This window comes from Zea mays, chromosome 5 (genome assembly GCF_902167145.1).
Source record: "Zea mays cultivar B73 chromosome 5, Zm-B73-REFERENCE-NAM-5.0, whole genome shotgun sequence".
In the NCBI taxonomy this organism is placed as follows: Eukaryota; Viridiplantae; Streptophyta; class Magnoliopsida; order Poales; family Poaceae; genus Zea; species Zea mays.
In genome coordinates, this window is record NC_050100.1 from 195969593 (window position 1) to 195985237 (window position 15645).

Below are 15645 nucleotides of genomic sequence, written 5' to 3' on the forward strand. Positions count from 1 at the left end.
GCAGCCCACCTTCACCTACGGAATGGGGAAATAAGATATAATGCATGGAATATGTGGAGCTCAGGATATTTTGTAGAAACAACAATATTTTATGCAGGGTTGTTTTGTAAAACATTTTGTATTTTTCAAAGCGCATCCTCTCCCAAAGGAGCAGGAAGTTTTTTTCAATATTAGAACAAAATCCCCTGGACTAAACCATCCAGGTATCTCAGCAGTTTTCCACTGGTTTTCATTTTCAAAAACAGCTACTAGACGTCCCGTCCATCATAGCTCACGGCTCAACCGTCGGACCTTTTAAAAACACTTTTCTCAAATGCACCTTTTTTTGAAAACAAAACACTAATTGTCATACCACACCAGACTCAGCCATACCAGTGGACACAGACTATTCGAATAGGTTTTCAAACTCTGCGCGGAGGTGTACACTTTACCCACTAGTCTGGCTCTGCGATTTCATGGCTAGTGAGACCCGAAACCGAATCTCTTTCTTTCCTTGCACGTCCTTACCTTAACGGTTATACCGAAAGGAGTCAGGCCACCGCCATGTCCAAACCAGACAAAACATTCCCCCTCCTTATCCTCTCAGTGCTCCCCAGCCATCATAACCCTGGGGTTTGGACCGTACGAGTTCAGATTGAGTGACTGCCCACACAGTCTCGAGTGGTTGTACTTGTCATGAGTATAGGTAGTGAAGGATGACAAACCGGTCCTTATATGAGGGGACAATCCTTCTGCTCACACCTAACCCGGCTGAGCCATCACCTTAGGCCCTCCCCTAAACCAGGGAGTCCCTGATCATCCCTACTCAAAAGGTGATAAGAGTGACAACCCTTCATCATACTCATTTTGAAAAATGTTTTCTTTTGAAAACTCACACCTTTTCTCAAATCATTTGTAACAAATATATCAAGGATTGATTGCAGCAAGCGGCTGGGTGGCCATAATAACTTGTCTCAAAATCATATCATGCATAAAATAATAGGCTGAGGGTTGTGGTTGAAAAAGCATAGGTAATTTATGCATCAAAGGGATCCAGTGAGCTTGCCGTGCTTATCCGGCGAAGGGGGAAGGGGAGCTCGCGGAACTAGCTTCTAGCTCCACCGCCTGGCGTAGACTTGCAGATCTGGCCTCCACGAGATGACACGAACGCTCCGATAACTATGCAACATGAATAAGCAAACATACAAACCGGCAAGTATATCAACAGATATTTAGTATAGTGGTCAGAATAGCGATATATGGATGGGTAGAGTCTTGAGTAGAATATGTGTCATGTGGTGTTGAGATACTACTAGTGGTGGAGCGGAGGTGCTTACCAGGAGGGTGGACTGGAGGTGAAGCGACACTATGCGTATAGCCGGCAGAGCGGAGTAACTGAGTGGGTGGGGTGTTTGCCTTGGCTAAGGGTGTTGAGTGTGTGTGGAGAGGGAGAGGGTAGCTGGGTGTATTTATAGCTGGGTGTATGTGGTGTAGCACGGTGAAGTTCACTGTTGGTGAGAATAGTGACGAATGAATCGTCTAACTTAGTATGAACATGAGAGTTATAGGCAGAATATGGGACAAAATTATTTTGAGAGTTTTCTGGAACATGAACCATGCTTAAGGGATGACATGGTTGGATAGGGAATAGTTTGATAAGAATTTAGAAACAGGAATTATTGGAATCGGAGTTTGGAAGCCTGGTTCAAAGGAATCTCAAAGTTAAGCGTGCTCAACTTGGAGAAACCTGGGATGGGTGACCAGATGGGAAGTTTCCACTGGAAGGAAAATCACAGTCACCGGAGTTCGTATGACTAAAATATGGGTCTGGTTGGTCTTAGGTGGACCGGACAGCATGATTGATGAGTAGTTGAAATTTGGGGGCGATCGGATGAACGATGAATAGTGACAACAAAAAGTAGTTATAGATATCATTGATGAATATTAACGATGATGAATAGTAACAATGAATAGTAACGATGATGAATAGTGTCGTTAAATAGTAACGATGATGTATAGTAGCGATGAATAGTAATGGTGAATAGTCGTATGTACGAACGATGAACGATGAATAGTGACTATGAACAAACGATGAACGATGAAGAGGAATTATGAATAAACGGACGAACGATCAAATGATCGGACGAACGAACGTTCGGAATTTCGGCAGCATAACGGCATGACAAAGATTATTTGGATGAACGATGAATAGGGACTATGAACGAACGATGAATAGGAATTATGAACGAATGATGAACGATCGAATGATCGATCGAACGAACGATCGGAATTTCGGTAGCATAACGACAGGACAAAGATTATCTGGATGAACGATGAATAGGGACTATGAACGAACGATGAACGGTGAATAGGAACTATGAACGATCGAATGATCGAACGAACGAACGATCGAAATTTCGGCAGCATAACGTCAGGACAAAGATTATTTGGACGAACGAACGGACGAACGATCGAACGAACGATCAAACGAACGGACGAACGAACCATGAACGATCGGACGAACGAACGAACAAAAGTAAGAACAGGTGGACGAACGATCGAAGAACGACCGAACGATCCTTGTGCTAGTGTGTGCTTGTGTGGGAAGTGGAGTGGGCGTGTGGGGGGAGAGAGTTGCCATGAAATGGCTTGGGGTGGCTTGAGAGGAGGCCCTTGCCCCTCTATTTATAGCCATGGTGGGGGATTAGGGGGAGGGATGAGAGGTTTAGTGGGAGGATGAGAGGATTAGTGGGAGATTAGCATGGATTTGTCTTGTATAAGTGAGATTAGCTTGTAGAGCTCACCGTATGACACCGGAGGCATATGTATACGTATGAGCATGAGGAAAGTTATGGAGAAAATATCTGTAGGGACTTTAAAAATGATTCTGAGGAGGAAAATATTTGTAGAATTATCGGTGGAATATTTAGGCAGTATTTTTGCAAAGAGTTTGAGGGGGATCACTGGGGAAATATCTGGACAGTATTCCTAGAAAGAATTTGAGGGGGATCACTCGGGAAATATCTGTAGGATATTTTGAGGAGAATTTTGGAGAGAATATTGACCCCTTATAATTTATTTGTTGATATCAACTTGCAAACAAACATTTTGAAATGAAATTTGAAATTCATTTTGAATTTAGAGCGAGTTTGAGAAAATTTCAAGATTTGAATTTTTGGGATGCTACAGAGGTGGTGAGCGTCTCCTTCCCGCCCCTCCCTTCATCATTCACGGCCGGTTTTGTGGGCATATTCAGAATTGATAGGATTTCGCGGGGCAAGAGGCTCACCCGGGTTGTGGCAGAGGAATAAGAAGGTCACCCTTTGCTTCCTTTGTTGGCGAGCGACGTCGAAGAAGCACGATGGGGAGGAGAAGATGGAGATGGCTTTGGAGGAGGGCGTGGCAGAGAGGTGAACCTCACGGCGAAACGATGTGCACCATGTTGGCGGAGCAGAGTCTGTCGGTTTTGAGGATGGAAGAGAGCATGTTTTGCAGGACTGTCTGCGGCACGAGGAAGACGACTACTGGGTTCTCGAAGAACCGAGAAAATGATATATTGAGGTGTGTTTCTCACCGTTGGATCACGATCGAACGGTTGAAAAAAAATCTGTCGACGTGGATGGCCTGGAAAGCGCAACTCCAAAGGAACGTGTAAACTAATACCAAAACAGATATTAGTCAAGAATAGTTCTTCATCTTACTCCAACAGCTCCCTCATTTTCCCCCAAAAAATTTCGCGTCCCGCATCCACAACCTCCTCTTCCTCATATTTTGGTGTCTCCATCCCTCCCCAATCCATTTCTCAACGTATCGGATCACCTGTAAGGGAAAATGGACCCCGGGCCATTTGGCTAAGTAAGTTTTGGTGTTTGATGATTGACACAATCTGTGGACTAATGTGTTTGCTAGTGTTTATAATTGTAGTCCACAGGATGCAGTGAGGATTGGACCTAGGCAATGAGGATGCAACACCTCAAAAGAAGACATAAAAAGATGCATAGAAGTCCAAGACTCAAGAACAAAAGAAGCCCAAAGGAATCAACAAAGAAATCCCAGAAGAGGGCTGTCAGCCAGCGCCTGGTGGCGCACCGGACAGTGAACAGTACTTGTCCGGTGTGCACCGGACTGTCCGGTGGGACAACCGAACAGTCTGCGCAGAGAGGCCGCAGACAGGCGTTCTCTGGTTGTAGCACCGGACTGTCCGGTGTGCACCAGACTGTCCGGTGTGCCACGGGCAGACGGCAACGGTCGGATCCAACGGTCGACTGCTACAGGCGCCAACGGTCGGCTGACGTGGCGTGCACCGGACATCTACTGTGCAGTGTCCGGTGGTGCACCGGACTGTCCGGTGCACCCGACAACAGAAAGCTGTTGCTTTCTGTCCAACGGCTAGTTGGGGGTATGGGGGCTATAAATACCACCCCAACCGGCCATTTGAAGGTGTGGGAGCCCAAGCAACATACCAAGGCATATAGTGCATATTTCCAAGAGCTCAAACACCCAAGTGCTTAATAGAATCACTCGGTGATTAGCGTAGGTGCTTTGCGAAGTGCTTAGGTTAGTTAGACCGCTTTAGCGCTTGCTCTAGGTGAACCCTAGTTAGTTGAGTGAGTTTAGACAAACCACACAACCCCTCGGCTCTTGCGTGAGTCGTTGTAATTGTACCGAGTGGGGCGAGAGTCTTGCGAGACCGTGACAACCGTGTTTGTGTCACGGCCGCCACCGTGTACGGAGGGAACGAGGTCCGTGGCGTTTCGGACGGAAGCTCGATAGTGGAGACGGCGGGGAGCGTCCGAGAGGAGCCGGAAGCGGAGCACCACTTGTGTGTGGAGAAGGCCTGTGGCTCTCTACGGAGTTACTCGACCGAAGGTGCTTGGCCCTCGCGTGGGCTTCCCTTTGCGTAGGGGCACCAACGAGGATTAGTCGGAACCTTGCGTGGTTCCGGATACCTCGGTAAAAATACTGACGTCATCCACGAGAGTTTGCATCTCTACTCTGCTCTTTAATATTCCGCATTTATATTAAGCATTTAAGTTTCAATCGTGTATTCATTCGTATATAGTGTAGATTGAAACTTAGCCTTTGCGGTAGAGATAGCAACACTTAGACAAAACCTAGTTTGCACATTCTAGTTTGTTTATTTGCATAGGTTTTGCTCTAGGGATTTAATTGTGACCTAGTTTAGAGAAAGTTTTAGAAGTCCTAATTCACCCCCCCCCCTCTTAGGCGTCACCCGTTTCCTACAAGTGGTATCAAAGGCTGGTTTGGCTCATTTGAAACATTTTAGCTTCACCGCTAAAAGAGCCGACACCTTTTAGAGGAAGGGATGGATACCCATAGGCCACCACACTTCGACGGCACTAACTTCCCATATTATAGTGCTAGAATGGCTTGTTACCTAGAGGCCGTTGATCTAGGTGTTTGGAGAGTCACTCGTGACGGGATGAAACCCCTCAAGAATCCCGAGAAACCCACCACGAGTGAGGAAAAAGAAATTCATTTGAATGCTAGAGCTAAAAATTGCTTATATGAATCTCTTAGCATGGATATTTTTAATCAAGTATTTACCTTGAAAACTACTAATGAGATTTGGCTAAAATTGCATGAGCTCCATGACGGCACAACCAATGTCCGTGAGCAAAAACATTGCCTAGTCTTAAATGAGTACAATTATTTTGCTATGAAAGATGATGAGCTTGTTAGAGATATGTATTCTCGTTTGAATCTAATTATAAATGAGCTCAACTCTATTGGCATTAATAAGCTAGGTGATGCGAACATTGTGAGGAAGATTATCTCCCTGCTACCTCAACGAAGATATGGGAGCATCATCACCATCCTTCACAACATGGAGGACTTGAGCAACATGACCCCGACCATTGTGATTGAGAAAATCGCGGCCTTTGAAATGTCGCGAAAAATGTGTCGGGGAGAGGAGCCAACTTCCTCAAAGCCATATGCTTTTGCATGTGATGAGAGGAAGGGTAAAAAGAAGGCTTCCACACCAAGTTCCTCAAGTGAAGAAGAGGAAGAAGAAGAAAGTGATGATGATGAAGATAATCAACCATGCACATCATCCTCCGAGGACGAAGAAACAATCCGACGCGTCAGAAAGGTAATGGGGATGATCCGCAAGATTAATCTAATGGGTGTGCCCCTGCAGGTCGAAGATATTCTCTTTAACATTGACAGGAAAAAGCAAAGAAAGAGAGGATGCTTCGCATGTGGGGAGAAGGGCCACTTCAGGGACAGTTGTCCAACTATGGCCAAACCCAAAAAGGAGAGGAGCAAAGGCAAAGCGCTAACAAGTGTTAGAACTTGGGATGACTCTTCAAGTGAAGATGAACCTCCAAGGACGCGCAGCCACCGGTCCTCATCACGCTCATCACACAAATGCCTTATGGCAAGAGGTAACAAAAACATTCCATCCTCTAGTGATGAAAGTAGTAGTGATGATGAAGGTGAGGGAAAGCCCTCCGTAGATGAGCTTGCGGAAGCCGTTGAGTTTTTCCAGGATGTCTGCACTAAGCAAAAAGCTCAACTTAAAACCTTGAAAAATAAGTTGATTAGCTCCCAAAATGATTACAAAGGTTTACTAGAAAAATTTGAAACTTTTGCAAACTTGAATAGTGAGTTGTCAACTAAAATTGAGCTATTAGAATCTAGTGCTCCATCCACTGCTACCGATGATGGCCTTATTAAAAAGAATGAAAAACTTAAGGCTAAGTTAGCTAGCTTCCAGGGTACTATTGAAAATTTGCTAGAGAAAATGGAAATTCTTAGCATACACAATGATGAACTAACTACTAAGCTAGAAAACATTGGTAGCACCCCAGTAGCATCTTTAGTTGAAATTTCTGAAATTATTAAAAAGGATGCCTCTACTTCTTGCTTTGATTTAATTAATGATTCTAACCCCTGCAACCAAGTTTTTGTTGAGAATATTGTTGTAGAAACATGTTCGAATGAGGTTGCAAAGGAAAATGAACAATTAAGGCAAGAAGTGGCTCGCCTTGGAAAGGCTTTGTATGACAAGAAAGGCAAAGCCAAACAAATCCGACCTCCACAGGATAACACCACTGCGGGAGTGAACAAGCCTATGGAGGGAGAAATTGTGATTTGTCGGCTATGTCACATGGAAGGCCATAAGTCTTTCCAATGCAAGGCGATGACCGGGGACAAACAAAGGCAAAAGCTCAAGCCATCAAGCAAAATCGCCAACACCTACACCAAAAAGGTGGACAAAAAGACTGCTACACCATATTTTATCAAAAAAAAAAGAATGGAAAGGTGATAGCAATCAAGGCCAACAAGCAAGCCAACAAAGGAAAGGGAGCCAAACGCATTTGGGTGCCAAAGGAAATTATTTCAACCATGAGAAGCACCAAGAAGGTTTGGATCCCAAAAGGGAAGTGAATGGACCGAAGGTCGTCGGGAAATTTGGAGACTTGGCAAAATTGGGATGTATATCATGGGATACATCATATTGGATCAAGTTTATTGCCAAGTGGGTTAGTGAAAATTTTGGACCCAAATTTCCCACCCATGACTAAGGTAACTAGATTTATTGTATTTCTTGTTTTTAGATATGCATATCTATTTACCTTGTATCTAGTTTACCTTTCTTGCCTAGTACTACATTTGTTATTTACCTTTGTTTTAAAATTACATACTAGGTGAATCATATGGTAGGACTGCTTGTTTTTAATTCATATACTTAAGCAAACCTACATGGCTTAAAATGTTTATTTAAGCACGGCACATAGCTTTTATATCACTCCATAGTAAATGATGCATCAATTGAAAATTTTGATCTCTACAAGTTGTATCATTTAACTTTTATGTGTCAAAGCTCGGATTATGGATAATCTACCCTTCTTGATATCAAATCAAAGTGCATGTCTCCTACAAGTATTCAAAAACTTGTATGCACACTTTTAGGGGGAGATTACTCTATAATCTAAGACTTTGAGACTAACACCCTTTTCAAGTCTATTTCATGTGATAGTCTCATTGTAAGAAAAATGAAGTCCCCGGAGAAAGACAACAATCTTCCACTGCAAAATCTCCAAGAACTCTCAAGTACCATTTACTGTCTTCTCCAATATTTGATTAGACTAAATTTTCACATCATATACTTCCATGTTGCTAAAAAATGCATAAGTGGTTCAATCATATTTTGTTACCTATGCATAAGGGAAGTTAGTCTATTCAAATCATGACTTGCTCCTTTTATTTTCACATGCTTTTTCCTAAGTAGAAGATCTCTGTCAGGGGGAGTATTTCTTCGTCTCTAAAAAGGGGGGAGAAATTTCTTTCTAAAAGAGAACACTCATTTAGGGGGAGTTTTCATATGTTTTTGTTCTTCAAGAATTTCAATTCCTTATAAGGGCAAGTTTTATTTACTTCCTACATGCTTTTAATGTCTTCCTTTTCGGTGGTTGATTCCAAAGGGGGAGAATTTTAGGGACCAAAGCAATGAAAAATGTATCAAACCCCAAACACCACCAATTTAAAATTTTAAAATTCTGCAAGTGTCTTGTCAAGTGGTTTTGGTAATTTGGTCCAAAATAGGAAGTAAGTGACTTATGGAGTTAGGGGAAGGCTTAAGTCCATAATATCACATTAAGGGGACAATCATGCATCCTAGCAAGTAGATTGCATATTTACATTCAAATACTTGTATTATTTGCTTGCTTTGGTTGTGTTGTCATCAATCACCAAAAAGGGGGAGATTGTAAGGAAAATGGACCCCGGGCCATTTGGCTAAGTAAGTTTTGGTGTTTGATGATTGACACAATCTGTGGACTAATGTGTTTGCTAGTGTTTATAATTGTAGTCCACAGGATGCGGTGAGGATTGGACCTAGACAATGAGGATGCAACACCTCAAAAGAAGACATAAAAAGATGCATAGAAGTCCAAGACTCAAGAACAAAAGAAGCCCGAAGGAATCAACAAAGAAATCCCAGAAGAGGGCTGTCAGCCAGCGCCTGGTGGCGCACCAGACAGTGAACAGTACCTGTCCGGTGTGCACCGGACTGTCCGGTGGGACAACCGAACAGTCTGCGCAGAGAGACCGCAGACAGGCGTTCTCTGGCTGTAGCACCGGACTGTCCGGTGTGCACCGGACTGTCCGGTGTGCCACGGGCAGACGGCAACGGTCGGATCCAACGGTCGACTGCTACAGGCGCCAACGGTCGGCTGACGTGGCGTGCACCGGACATCTAATGTGCAGTGTCCGGTGGTGCACCGGACTGTCCGGTGCACCCGACTACAGAAAGCTGCTGCTTTCTGTCCAACAGCTAGTTGGGGGTATGGGGGCTATAAATACCACCCCAACCGGCCATTTGAAGGTGTGGGAGCCCAAGCAACATACCAAGTCATATAGTGCATATTTCCAAGAGCTCAAACACCCAAGTGCTTAATAGAATCACTCGGTGATTAGCGTAGGTGCTTTGCGAAGTGCTTAGGTTAGTTAGACCGCTTTAGCGCTTGCTCTAGGTGAACCCTAGTTAGTTGAGTGAGTTTAGACAAACCACACAACCCCTCGGCTCTTGCGTGAGTCGTAATTGTACCGAGTGGGGCGAGAGTCTTGCGAGACCGTGACAACCGTGTTTGTGTCACGGCCGCCACCGTGTACGGAGGGAACGAGGCCCGCGACGTTTCGGCCGGAAGCTCGATAGTGGAGACGGCGGGGAGCGTCCGAGAGGAGCCGGAAGCGGAGCACCACTTGCGTGTGGAGAAGGCCCGTGGCTCTCTACGGAGTTACTCGACCGAAGGTACTTGGCCCTCGCGTGGGCTTCCCTTTGCGTAGGGGCACCAACGAGGATTAGTCGGAACCTTGCGTGGTTCCGGATACCTCGGTAAAAATATCGGCGTCATCCACGAGAGTTTGCATCTCTACTCTGCTCTTTAATATTCTGCATTTATATTAAGCATTTAAGTTTCAATCGTGTATTCATTCGTATATAGTGTAGATTGAAACTTAGCTTTTGCGGTAGAGATAGCAACACTTAGACAAATCCTAGTTTGCACATTCTAGTTTGTTTATTTGCACAGGTTTTGCTCTAGGGATTTAATTGTGGCCTAGTTTAGAGAAAGTTTTAGAAGTCCTAATTCACCCCCCTCTTAGGCGTCACCCGTTTGCTACATCACCCACAGCCTTCCAACGAATGTACAGATTGTGCCACATGTCACATTTAGAGGAACTGTTGGAGTAGCTATCATGATTTACTCTTAAAACTTTTTAGCATACTCTTAATAATCAGTTTTTGGGGTAAAATTTTTAACATCCTTTTGAAGTTGCTCTAAACTAGTAAATTATGCGTGACCTGTGCGCGTAAAATACATTTAGTAATATAAGCTATAAGAACATTATAGTTACAACCTACCATTGTTAGTTGGTAGCAGAAATTATGACGATGTATAGGAGCAACATTGGGCATGCAGATGTAGGAATGCTAGGCAATAAACATTGGACTCGGGTCTCCATTAACTAACTAACCCTCGGCAGCTTACGATTTGCATAGAGAAACTTCATCAATTGCAGTGGTGGACCCAAGGGTCAAGCTGAGCCTTGGCAAAACTAAGATGAGCTCGTGCTCGCTCTTTTCGTATCAAGTAGGGACTACTAATTTTATCAAGCATCTTCTGACCATTGCGTCGAAGCCTAGGCAGACGCCTAGGGTCGTTCGGCACTAGGTCCGCCCCATTCGACTGCGCTTTGGTTCCAAACCAGGTTGACGCAATCAAGTTGTTAGGGAAGTTGTAGTTTCTGTATATATCAGATAAATTCTACACTAGCTTTAACCATGTTAATGGTCTCACATTATTGGTCTATAGAGAATCAAAGTAAATTTACCAATGAATCGCGAAACGCTATGGTTTTTCCAAGGCCAATGGGGATTTTGGCGGTGATCTCATGATATCGGCGCTACACCCTGGTGGCTCTTATCCAACAGTTATTTCCCCAACACCGGTTGCCATCCGCGGCGCGGGAGATCCCGCGGATCTGCCTGGCTGCACCAAACCCGCGGTTCTTTGCAAATAGAACATCAGATTCTAACATTGTATACTTTTCTAACAAATTGAACATAGTCACGTATCATTTCTTGATAGATAATTTCATCAGGATCTGCGTCTAAGACAACTAATATTTCTTGGCATATTGTAGATTTAACCATGGTACTTAAGTTAACACATAGAAATAGGGCTTCACACTAGATTAGTTATACAGAGCTAGACTGATTTATTATAAGGAAAACATCAAGTTAGAATACACGAACAGAGTTGAGTGTTTAGCATGACGAACCTGGTCCTAACCAAGCTTTTGTCTCATTTGATGGCAAAGGTGCTAACCAAAGTACATTAGATCGTGTAAAGTAAGGAGTGGAAAATAAATTCAATAAAGTACTTTAAAGTACAGTACCCGAATACAGCACGAATGGGAAAGGAAACCAAAAGATAAATCTAAAATCAGTATTCCCATGCACTTCGATACATTCCGCTTTAAGTACATCAAATATTTCTAGGGAACATATGTTGAAGATGATATATTGATGATTTATGGAAACCTAGATATCAAAATTGACTTCACTCCATATGTGGTTAACTCAACTACTAAGAGCTTACAAAATGTCCAAGTTCCATTCCTACCTCCACAAGTGATTCCATCTTCAAGCTTCATTTTGCTGATGTTATATCTGCAAGTTTTAGTTTGTAGACTGACACGAAAGTAGAAAATTGTAATGCCACTCAAAAGAGATATAAACATAGACACAAGAAACCATTCGCACTACCGAAATCTGGGTCTTTGACGAGTGCTTTTTGTCGGTGTTGGAGACTTGTTCTCAGATGCTTCGACTTAAGAACAAGGCAACATAAAAAGTGTTGAGTGTTAAAGTTCTTCGTCCTTCGAAACATTATGCCCCTTTAGGAGATAATGAGTTTTGGAGGACGAAGGTTACGAAAGACATACCTTTGTAAGTTCGACAAATAATAACGAAGGGTTCATATAAAACAGGAGATATAATATAAACATCTAAACATTATCATAAAATCATTTCTATTTCATTATAATAGAAGAACAGAAATGATTTTAAATCACAAATATACCTTCGACTTGAGGAAAGGTAAAAGTACAGGCGTGACACAAAAGCAAATGCCAAGTTAGTGTGAACAGTACGTGGATACTGTTCACCTATTTATAGGCACGGGACACAGCCCACATAAAATTACATTCATGCCCTTTATAGAAGTTTACAACAATGACTCAAACTTTTATGGACTAAAAGGTCATTCCATCTTTAAGTCGGTTTGTAACTCTGAAGCTTCATGAACGGCACCCTTCGGCATCTCGTACAAACAGCTTCAGCCGAAGCTGTTTCTATCTGCAGGACCTTCGGCGACGAAGCATGGCCCCAACAGTAGCCCCTTCGCGGTACTAGATCGTTTTTCGTAACGAGCTTGATCCGTGAAAAAAGTCTCTTAGGCTTCGCGAAGCCGAAGGTCTGAAAAAACACCTTCCCTGAGCTTGTTGTCGAGAAACGATTCAGTTTCCGAGCGCATAACGGTCCCACCTTGCAGAGTTACTGCTTGGTCTCTGCGGTCCACCGCGCAGCGAGTGCAAGCGGCTGTCCGCCTGATGTAAAAATCCTGGCGCTTCGCCTTCTTACCTGCAGTACTATATAAACAGACGAGTAGGTGTGAAATTACCACAGCATTCATTGCTATTTGCACTGTTTTGCTGCCAAAATTTTTAACCATAGCCGAAGCTTGATTCTCGGAATCGAACGAAGCTCCAGCTTGAAATCTGCTTCATGAGAACAAAAAAAAAACTTCGGAAGAAAATAGTGCTTAGTTCCCAAAAAAAATCAGAATTAAATGGCCAGAGTGCGCTCTACAGCTAGAGTTGAGCGTGAAGGAGACGAAGCTGAAGGATCAGAGACTGTTCCCATCTCTGAAGCGATGCAACGATCCGGACTGGTAATCACAGAAGAAATCCCCACTGCTGAAACAGAACAGGCAACTGCCGAAGCGGAAGAAGGAAACATTGAGGAAACTGATTCCGAAGATGATTCTCATTTTGCCATGCCAAGTAAGCCCAGCCACTTGGACTTCGGGAAGTCGACTGTCTCCAAGGCCGACTTCTCCAAGATGGTAAAGTCGGGTTATTTTACTGAAAATGAGAAGAAATTACTTCGCTTCGGGGGGGAAGAAACTACCCCGAAGCCAAAAAAGGATGAAATAGTCATTTTTAAGAGCTTCTTAAAGGCTGGGTTGAGATTTCCCTTAAATAGGATGATCTCTGATGTGCTGAAACAATTTGGCATCTATTTTTACTAGCTGACTCCCAACGCGATTGTCAGGCTCAGCGTCTACATCTGGGCTCTCCGAATCCAGGCGGTGGAACCATTTGCCGACAGCTTTTGTCGAGTTCATGAGCTACATTACCAAACAAAAGCCAGAAAAGACGGATTGCATGAAAATTTTGGTTGCTATAACTTTGCTTATCGGAAAACCACGAAGTTTCCCGTGATCAGCTACCGAAGCAAATGGCCGGCAGGCTGGAAATCAGAGTGGTTTTACGTCAAAGTTGACGAAGATAAAGAGAAGCTGGTCCAGAGCCCTCTTGAACTAACCTTCGGAGAAACAAGACCCCGATGCAGAATGACAGTAGAAGGTCCAACTTGGGCTGCACTGGGCGAATTCAAGATTATTGCAGAACATATTGGCACTAGAGATTTAGTGCAAGAATTTCTAGCCTTCAGGGGTTTTCCTACTTCAAAAGAATGGGAAATGCCGAAGCTACAGGGGGAGAAGAAAAAAGGGAAACTTGTACGGTTGCCTTACTATTACAAGTTCAAGAAATACTTTAAAACACCTTGCCAAGAGTGGTTGGAAACAATTGAATTAATGTGCAATGAAATACTTGGCAAGTATTGATGATGAACCAGGAGCACTCCTCTTCGGAGGTATTGATGATGAAAAATTAGACTGTATCCGGGATCAGACTGGGGCTAAGGTTATCGGTACTCTGTCAAAGAATATCGGCTTCCCGAAGCTAGAAACGGACATTAGCCGCTACCGACGACAACATATCGTTGGTAGTTTATTTTATTCCAATTTCAAGGTGAACTACTTTTCCCTTGATTTTTATTGTTTTTAATAATGGAAACATGTCTAACGAAGGTTGTTTTCGTGCAGAGTATGCTGTTGAGCAAAGCTTTGAAAATGCAGCAAGATCTGGAAGACAAGAAACACGAGGTTATAATTGAAAATTTAGAAAGCAAAATAACAGAGCAATCAGCTGCTTTTGAAAAGAAGAACTTCGAGCTTCAAGCAACTGAAGGCTTATTGGCGGAAGCCGAAGCTAAAATAACAGAACTGAACACGAAGCTTCTTTGCCAATCTGGACAGTTTGAACAAGAAAAGCAAAAACTTAATGCAAAACTTGAAACCGAAGTCCAACAAAATTCAGATTTGAAAAAACTATTGGCAGGCCTTCAAGACAAATGTTTGGAATTTAGCAACAAATGTTTTCAATGACTAAGAAAAATTTTCCACTCAGTCGGAGCTAGCAGTGAGAAATTCACCCCGTCAGCTGAAGATTTACCAAAGACCTTCGAACATATTGAAGGTGAAATTGATGAGCTTGACGAAGTTATAGCCGGGCACGGTGACTTCTGCGCCTGGGTAGCTTCTCGGGGCACTGCTGCAGCTTTCCTAAAAGCCAGCTGCGATCATGGAAAAATTGTCAATAGGCCCAATTTCACTCTATCACCATCAATTCTAGATGACATTCCTGATCTCGCCCGAAGCATCTCTAATAGATTTGTAAAGATGATATGGACAAAAGGCGGGCGAGAAAAGGCTGGAGACGAAGCTCGGAGTCATCTTGAACCAGTAAGAAATCATACCTTGTGCTTACCTCTTCCTTCAAGCTCAATTTTGACTTACAACAACTTAATTCATGTAGGATGACGAAGCCGAAGCTGATGCTTAAAGAAAATGACGCCGAAGCTGAGGTCTCTTGAAGATTAAATAGGAGTAGACTGTAGACAAACTCAAGAAACTTTTGAGATAACGTTTGTAAATGTGACTAAACTTGCTCTTAATGGATTCTGTTCATACCTTGTAATATGTTCTTACCCTTTCATTAATGTATAAGAGGTGCTTTGATGTGAACGAAATTATCTTTTTGAGCCGAAAGCGAAAAAAACACCTTCCCTTCTTTTCGTACACAGCAAAGCATAAAAAACAACATTTCCCTTTTTTCCGAAGCTCTTCTTTTCGTACACGAAGAAGTACAAAAGACTGCCTTTTCTTTTTGCCGAAGCAACCATTTATGCTATGATGATGGTTATCCTACATATGCCTGGATGAATGTTTATGAATGCAAATGTTATGATGTAATGTGATGTGCAAATGAATGTCCAAACACATATCCGAAGCCATAATCACAGCCATTATCTCCTTAGAAACAATCACATATCAGCGCTGACTTTTCGCTGTAAGCTCTGCATTCCCTTAGGAACGACTTTGGAGCTTCTTCGCCTTTTACTTTCGGCGGAATCAGCGTTGACTTTTCGCTGTAAGCTCTGCATTCCCTTAGGAACGACTTTGGAGCTTCTTCGCCTTTTACTTTCGGCGGAATCAGCGTTGA